The following is an 8463-nucleotide window of genomic DNA, read 5'->3' on the forward strand; positions in this document are numbered from 1 at the left end:
ATTTACGATTCTGTCGGATCTGTAAATACGCCATTGTAAATTTTGATGTTTGAAATATATTGATTGCAAAAGCTAATGAAACTTAACATTTTTTTTTTCTAAATTTAGCATTTTAAAAAATAAATATTATTTATTCCCAAGCTTACAATAAATATTGTATTTGTAACGCCTTCCAATTGCCAAAAGTTAGATCGAAATTTTCGACAAACTCATTAATGATCGATTAATAATCGATTTTATTGGCGCCACGGAGAATAATCATCAATAAGTCGAGCTGGATTCGTCAGAAAAAGAAAAAAAATACGACTAGTGCTTATAAAAATTCAATAGCCTCCGTCGTGACTGAAATATATAAAATTGCTAGTCGCCGAATAAATTAAATTATTCTAAGAATGTTTGCGAACGGCCGGAATGCCGAGTGGTTTAAGTGGTAGCCTATTGTTCGGATGGGCCAAAAACCCCATGAATTTTTCGGTGGGGTGATCCGTTTTAATATGCTTGGCCTCGTCTCTCACCATCCGGTTGTCCCATTGTAAGCCTGACTGAACCCATAATGGGTTTGCTGAAAGTCCCTCTTAAACCCAAAGAGCAAGAAAAAATCTTTAAAAAAAAATATATCTTTGCTAATTAGAACCTTTGATATTCATTTACGAGGAAAGAGATAAGGATCAGATTTATTTTTAAATTAATTTATCGATACTAGCTGATAGATTTCTAGAGAAAATGCAATAGGTTGAATGAAATATCAATTATCAGAAAGACGAAAATTGAAAGCACTGGCACAATAATGGCGTTGTCTTATTTTCAAAACGAATTTGTCAAGAATTCATACATTATGTTATTAAAATAACAAAAGACATCGCTAAATCAAAACAACTTGCAAGACAATGAGTATCGCTCAGTAGATATATTTTATCGATATTTTAAATTTAGAAGCAATAGATAACTTACGGTTCATGTGTAAAGGTCTAATCTGATTTATCTTTCAACAATATTAATAATTATCTTTTATTTTATTTTATTTTTTCTTTAGAATTGTGTAAACAGTGAGTCGCCACAATACGTAAACAACAGATATTTTGGACGTCAAATCTCTAGTTTAAACTATTCGTAATTAAAATATGAAATAAAAAGTAAGAATAAACTATTATTTAACTTGTATAAAACAAGAAATTTGACTTTATTTTATGATAAAAATACGAATAAACAATTAATAATAAGCTCACTTCTAAACAAATATATAGTTATGCCGTACGGCAATTGAATTTTGAATTGAAAATTAAATAAAAATTCAAATTTTTGTAATTTTTTTGAGTTAATAATTACAAAAACACGTGAGAATTTTTTAAATTGCGAGGATTTTAAACTATTCAATACATTTGAAAGGAGATGATTCATGCTGATATCATTTTCCGAGAGTTAATAAACGAATAACATCAGTTTCCGTTCCTGTTTTGTCAATGTGATTAAGAATAGAAAAATCAAATCTTGTGTAAACTATTTAAATATTTATACATACCAAAGTTATTTCAATCTATTTGAGACACATTTGGTCTTTAAATGTTTGTAAATATTTATTTTTCAACAGATATCAGTTTTAATGCAATGGCAATAATTTTACAGCCGTCAATAATGTTAAATACTTTAATTTAAATACAATTAATTATTGTTAGTCAATAACAAAAATGTTTCTTTACTTGAATTAAAATATTTTAAAATATTACTTTCGACATACATTAATTAAACTGGTACTAAAATTTGATACTGAAATTTACCGCTGCTTTATTTTTTTTATTACTGTATTATTAACTCTTCGTTCTGCCCTAACAGTTAAAAATAAAAATAAGGGCCACTTTTAGCAAGTGGGTTCGGCCAAGCCCACAATAGGTGGTAATGGACGGAGGCCGACATATCCGATCGGATTCCTCCCGAAAAATTCATGGGGATTTTTTGAACCGTCCAGATTCGATTCGGGGTCCCTAAAGCGAAAGGCTGGCATCTTGACCGCTTGGCCACTAAGAGGGCTTTTCTCTCTATATCCATAGGGAATTCGGCCAAGCTCACGATGGCGCGACTTGGTAAAAGAGGATTGAGCTTGACATATCCGGAAAAAACCATCCATGAAAATTTCTGGAGTTACTCGCCTAGATTCGATCCTGGGTTCCCCAAAGCGATTGATTGGTCCCGTTTCGACCACATGGCCGTCAATAGTGTGTGGTCCTAAGCCGGATGGCCGAGCGATCAAGGCGGAAGCCTACAGCTCTGGAAGATCCAGGATCGAATCCGGACGGGTCAAAAAATCCCCAGGAATTTTTCAGGGATGATCCGTTCAGATATGTCGGGACCCGTCCCTCACCGCCTCATTGTGGGCTTGCTAAAAGAGGATCTCTTAGTGCCCACAGGGTGAAAAGAGTTTAAAAAAACATTGCGTGGTCCTTTGTCACATATACAGTATATTTGAAGTATTTAAAGCTACACGATGTACTTCTCAGTGACATAAAATTATTTTTATAGAAACGTATGTTTAACGAAAATTAGATGTTTTGTGTATAAATCTTAGCAAACATGGCCTTTCAAAATGCTGGTTTGTTTAAAATTCTTCAAAATTTCCAGATAAATCAGAACAGTCACATAACCACTATCTTGAACAATCTAAAAACAGCATTAAAAGAAAATTATATGTATGTATTACATTACACCAATCAAAGTTTATTATACTTAGTAGACATCACTACAGTATCCGTAATTATAACTGTAGACACAACATTGCCACACAATTACATAATATTTTCAATGGAAAGTTAATGATCTGTTTCGAAATTCATATAAATAATAAAATTGTTTATTTTTTCTTTTAATCTTCCATAACTTTTATACATTATTATATTAATCTATTTATTTATCTGTTTTATTAATCTAGAATAAGCTAATTACTTATTATATGAAATTTCAAAATAGGAATTCCAGATGCGAATTTTTTATGCAACCAGGATAAGGAGAAACACCTTCAACTGGAGCTATAATTGGTAAAACAAGCAAACAATTCTACTTTTTTGTTCAAAATTATATATTTTTTTTCAAATACCTGTACATTGTTTTTTTTTCTGTATGGATGTTAGTGTGTGGGGGAACACGATTTTGTTCTCACATTTTGAAGCTTGATAACTCCAGTGCTTTTGGTCGAAAATTTCTGAAATTTTGCAATGAGGTTTGTGTATTAGGGGGATTGATGTTATTAAATTTTGGTGGTTAATGGTCGAGGGGTTGGGGAGATAATGAAGGGTCGTGTGTCATATCTCTAGTAGGGTCGGACTTAATGACAATTTTATTCATTAATAGCATTTACAATTTTTTATAAAACGCATAAATTTACTCTCAAAATTAAGATTTTTGCCATTGTTTAATAATTAAAAATATAAAAAGTTTTTAAATAAAATTTCATAACAGATCGCGACACACACGCAGTTCTAAATGTTACCGGGAAAGTTAAGCAACTCGTTGCTAGATCTTTTTTTAAATATAAGTTTCATACCAAATTCTTATATAGATATCACATGTTTTTTATGTTTTAACTGGCAAACATTTTACAAAATTTTAGAAATTTAAAATTAAAAATAAAAGCTACAGGTAACCCCCGTATAACACGGTAGTTACGTTCCAAAAAATTGCCGTGTTATGCGAATCAAAGAACTAGTACGAAAAGGAGGGTTGGGTTCCAAAAATTAAAAAAACATGCTACTATATTTTCATAATTAAGATAAATATCTTTATTAAAATTTTCTTAAGTGATACATATTAATATAAATTAAACAATGTTTTCTTTGTCATCACTAAAAGCACTATTAACCGAGAGCGTTTTATTTTTGGCAAGTTATCGTTATCCTCTGAGCATTTTTCTGCATTATTTTCAGATTCATGCTTTACCTTTTGCAAAAAGTGTATGTAATTTTAGATTGCTTGCTTCTAGTTAAAAGATCTTTATAAATTTCCTTATATGGTGCTAAGCACTTATGGAATAAGGGAAAAACATCTGGCAACACCAGAAGCAGAAGCGTCGAGATATGGCAAAATTGAAACAATTTTCGCGAAGGACCATGTGTATGGAGACGAGAAAAGAAAATTTACACACTGAAGTACTAATAGTTCACGAAAATAATAATTTTCGTGAACTATTAGTACTTCAGTGTGTAAAAATTTATCACATTTCATGTTGTACGATGGTTTTACCCATTTCTCGAACCGTGTCAGAGTGAATGTGTGCTATAAAAGTACCGTGTTATACGGGGGATGGTACCAATTCTCGAACTGTGTTAGAGTGAATCCGTGCTATAGAAGTGCCGTGTTATACGGGGGATGGTACCAATTCTCGAACTGTGTTAGAGTGAATCCGTGCTATAGAAGTGCCGTGTTATACGGGGGTTACCTTACTTTCAATATTTTGATTTTACATTCTCGCACTTAATACATACTAATTTCCATATGTTGATGACTTCTTTGTTTGAATTATTGATATACATTTTCATATTTTATAAACTTGTTTGATATTTTTACAATCTATCTACCTTACTCTATACTCGAATACTGTACTGTATTTTAATTAAACTTATTCAATAATTTACAACGCTTTTTAAAATCACACTTGCTCATTTTTAATGTATTAGGATTATAATGTTAAAGCTCTATAAGACAATGTTTGTATATTTATTTAATAATTCTTCATTTTCAAGAAACTTTTTTATACTTTTCTGTTATAGTGCTTTTTAGTTAAATATTTTTGAACATGGAATAGAACAGCTCTTATTATATACAATTTCTAGAGGAAAAAAGTAAAAAATTAGCTATTTTTACTATTATATAAGATACTTTAACAAAGTAAAAATATTACTTTGTTAAAGTTTTCAATTTGTTAAACAGTAATTGCAATTAATATAGTTACTTAACCTATCTTCTCGTGATTCAAAGTAATTATAAATGCTTAATTATAAACTCAGTCAAGAATTTATTTGTAACATTTTGAATAATTTCACATATAGGCCTAACTACATTATTAGCAATTACAATTATTTGGAATGTTGTATTCATTAAATTTAAAATGTATAATTATTAGCACTTAAAACAAGGTTTATATGCTAGGCAAATTCTGTTATGGTAGCGTTTTTCAATCTATGGTGCCACCAGTGGCCGAGTGGATAAAACCATTAAACACTGGTGAGGTCGTGGGTCTACGCCTCGCCAACGAAATGGTCTCGTAAAGTTTTCCGGGTTTTCTTCACGTTAGTAACGCCTAAATACCTCCCTGGAGGCACTTCTCCCTTTGCAGATCGCCCACATGTCGCGTTGCCGTACACCAATAAAGCAAAACAGTCTATGGTCCGCGATGATGAGACAGGTGGTCCTGCAAGCAGACTTAAATCAATAAAGATTAAAATTTCGTTCAATGATGATTTATTTTTTAATAGTTTACCTATAGTTTAATTAATTATGCTTATATACGTGTTAAAAACATGCTTTTTATATCTATTAAAGAAAATATGCCAATGACCTCAACCTCGTGCCATTGTGCCATATATTTGAAGAATGGAGATCATGTTTAATTACGAAAATAAGAATCGATTTCATTTTTGTGATAATTTCAATAATTTTAAAACGTTCAATTTTTACGTTCAAAATAGTAGTCTAAATACTGTAATGAAGTTACATCACATGTTGTATAAAAATATAGCTAATCACTGCATCTATTTTAACCACTCACATATTGCAATTAGATCTATTAGGACGGCAAAAGTCCGTTTTTCTCTTAGGATTAAAAAACAAATTGGTTTTAGTAAATGTTCCTTAATAACCTAAGTTGCTAACCTCAACTATATTTCATTTGTATTCGTAATAATAAGAGCGTTAGCAACCCCGCAACAGAACGTTCTTCCTATTATACTGCACGTCTGTCGATCGCGTCCAAAATATTGATGGGGTAACTGTTTTATTACCTTTTTGTCTTCATCAAAAACGATTTTTCGGCACGGATTGCGAAGCTACAGATATGCAAGTTTTAATTTTATTAATTTATCGATTAATTATTAAATTATGGTTGAAGAATTTAGAAATTTGTAAGACAATTTTGCTAAGTAATGATTTTGTGTGATGCTTTCAAAATGAGTTCCTCCGAATATTGTTACTTTTTGTTGCTTGTATGTTAGCTATTTATCAGTGTTCAGTGGTTTTATCCACTCGGTCACTAGTGAACCGATTTATATAGGAAGATGGAAGTAGACCATGGAAACATTTGTAAGGATCTGGTAAATGAGGACTCCAAAAATGTTTTAATGATGCAAGAAAAGATTGGATTGGATTGATGGAATTATCTGCTGAAAAGATGCTTCTCAAGATGGTTTTTCTATGAAAACGCGTCTTTATTTAGGCTTTAGATATGTTAAGAAAGAAAAAGCTCCGTTTTCAGGCTTTTTGCAAGAAACAAAACAATTGATATGTACACACCGAAAGATATGCTATCATCTCTAATCCGGTTATTGTGAATTCGCTATTTATTTTTTATAGAACAAACAGAAAACTAAAACAAAACCGCATTGTTTGATAAAGTACTTATTTAGTTTCATTAACAAATACTGTAATTGTGCAGCCATTTTCTACACATTTCTATATTAAGAAGAGTAATTATAGAACATATATTTGGAAGACGTTTGGATTTATTTTAACTTATAAGTTAATTCACTATAACACAATTAGAATTCAAAAGGCATTTATGAATTAAAAATAGGTTAATAATAAATTTAATTAACAATTGTTAATGTAATAGTAAACAAAATATTGCGATTGAATTTTTATGAAGTAATCTCTAATCTACTGTATAATAAACAGTTTTTATGTATAAATTATACAAATATATTTTGTTATATTATTGAATTTTTTAAAAATATCAGTTAATTATAGAGTATATTTTAAGTTTTAGTTAATAAATATTTTTATTTTGTAATGCAAATAATATAGAATAAGTAAAAATTAATAGCTTGTACGTGATCGGTTATCATTAATATTGAAGCATAAATTATTTTCACGTTATATATTTTATTACTAGTATTAAAAAAAAGAAACTGTTAGATTTTTGTGATTAATTTAAAAATATTTAATAGTATTTCAAACAAAATATAACATTTATTTTAAACACAGACTATTACAACACTATAGCTACTACAGTATTATCACTTTTAATGTGTGGTTTACGTAAATATACTAAAGATTAAAATGTTGCTGTTTTTAAATGCCAATTTGTCAAATATTTAAAAAGAAATTATCTACGCCTTGTGGGCATTAAGAGGTTCTTTTTTAATGATACTCATCGTTTGGCAAGGCCCACAATGGGGAAACCAGATAGTGAGAGACATATCCGGGATAGACCGCCTGGATGCAATTCCAGATTTCCCAGAACGATAGGTTGACGCCTTAACAGCCTAGGCCATCCTGCCTCGTGCCATTGTTAGAAACAATTACTAGTAACTTTGTTACCAGTAGCGTCAGTCGCCCGGGTCGGAGAAAAATTTTGCTCCCCCTTATTAGGTATCCTATTTAGGTATCTCAATTTAAAAGACTAAAATTCAGTTTCGTCACAGAATAAGTAATGAAAAATTCCGTTCTAGTGTTGCCACCTTATTAAAATCGCTGACCCGGACGGCAGGTGAGGTTTGTTCGAATAGAAGTTCCTGACGCATGCGTATGTCATTTTGCAATGCGAAGAATAATGTGCAGTGCATGCTGGTTCTAAATCAGTTACAGCTAGCGACTAGGGAGACGTGACCTAGCTGTATTGGATATTGGAGGTGTGTGTATATATATATACGAATAAATCGTACAAGCAAAAAGACAAAAAAAAAAGGTCAACAGGTTGCGCACGATATCCCCTGACGGCGAGTCGATTCCAAGACTATCCGGATGGATGGTAACACTATTCCGTGCTCATTTCAATCGGTCCGAGTCGTAGGTGGACGAAAATATGAAATAAAATGGTTCAAATTCTTACAAAATATTATTATTATTTATTGTGAAATTTTTCCGCCCCCTAAAAAGTGCCGCCCGGAGCGGGCCGCACTGCCGCCCCCACTACGCTATGCTACTGTTTGTTACAGAATATTTTTTTATTGATTAAAGGTAAGTACATTATGTCAATATCCCTTTTGCAAAAATAAAACAAATATACAAAAGAAACAACAAAGAGTATACAAAATAAAATATGATTAAATGAGAGGAGATTATAGGAGCACGCATAACTAAGTAAAGCATTAATCACAGAAGTCACGATAAAACTGAATGCTACTCTTTCTGAATACAATCTGTCAAATACATAATTATTACCATTTTTATTTAATTCAATTGTTCTGTAAGTTTACGTAATTACAAATATATTAACCGATAGTGTTTTTGCCATGTTAAGTAATTACATTATTATTTATTTAT

The sequence above is a fragment of the Centruroides sculpturatus genome, unplaced genomic scaffold, assembly GCF_000671375.1.
Source record: "Centruroides sculpturatus isolate CEXI.00-Female unplaced genomic scaffold, Cexi_2.0 scaffold983, whole genome shotgun sequence".
Taxonomy (NCBI): Eukaryota; Metazoa; Arthropoda; class Arachnida; order Scorpiones; family Buthidae; genus Centruroides; species Centruroides sculpturatus.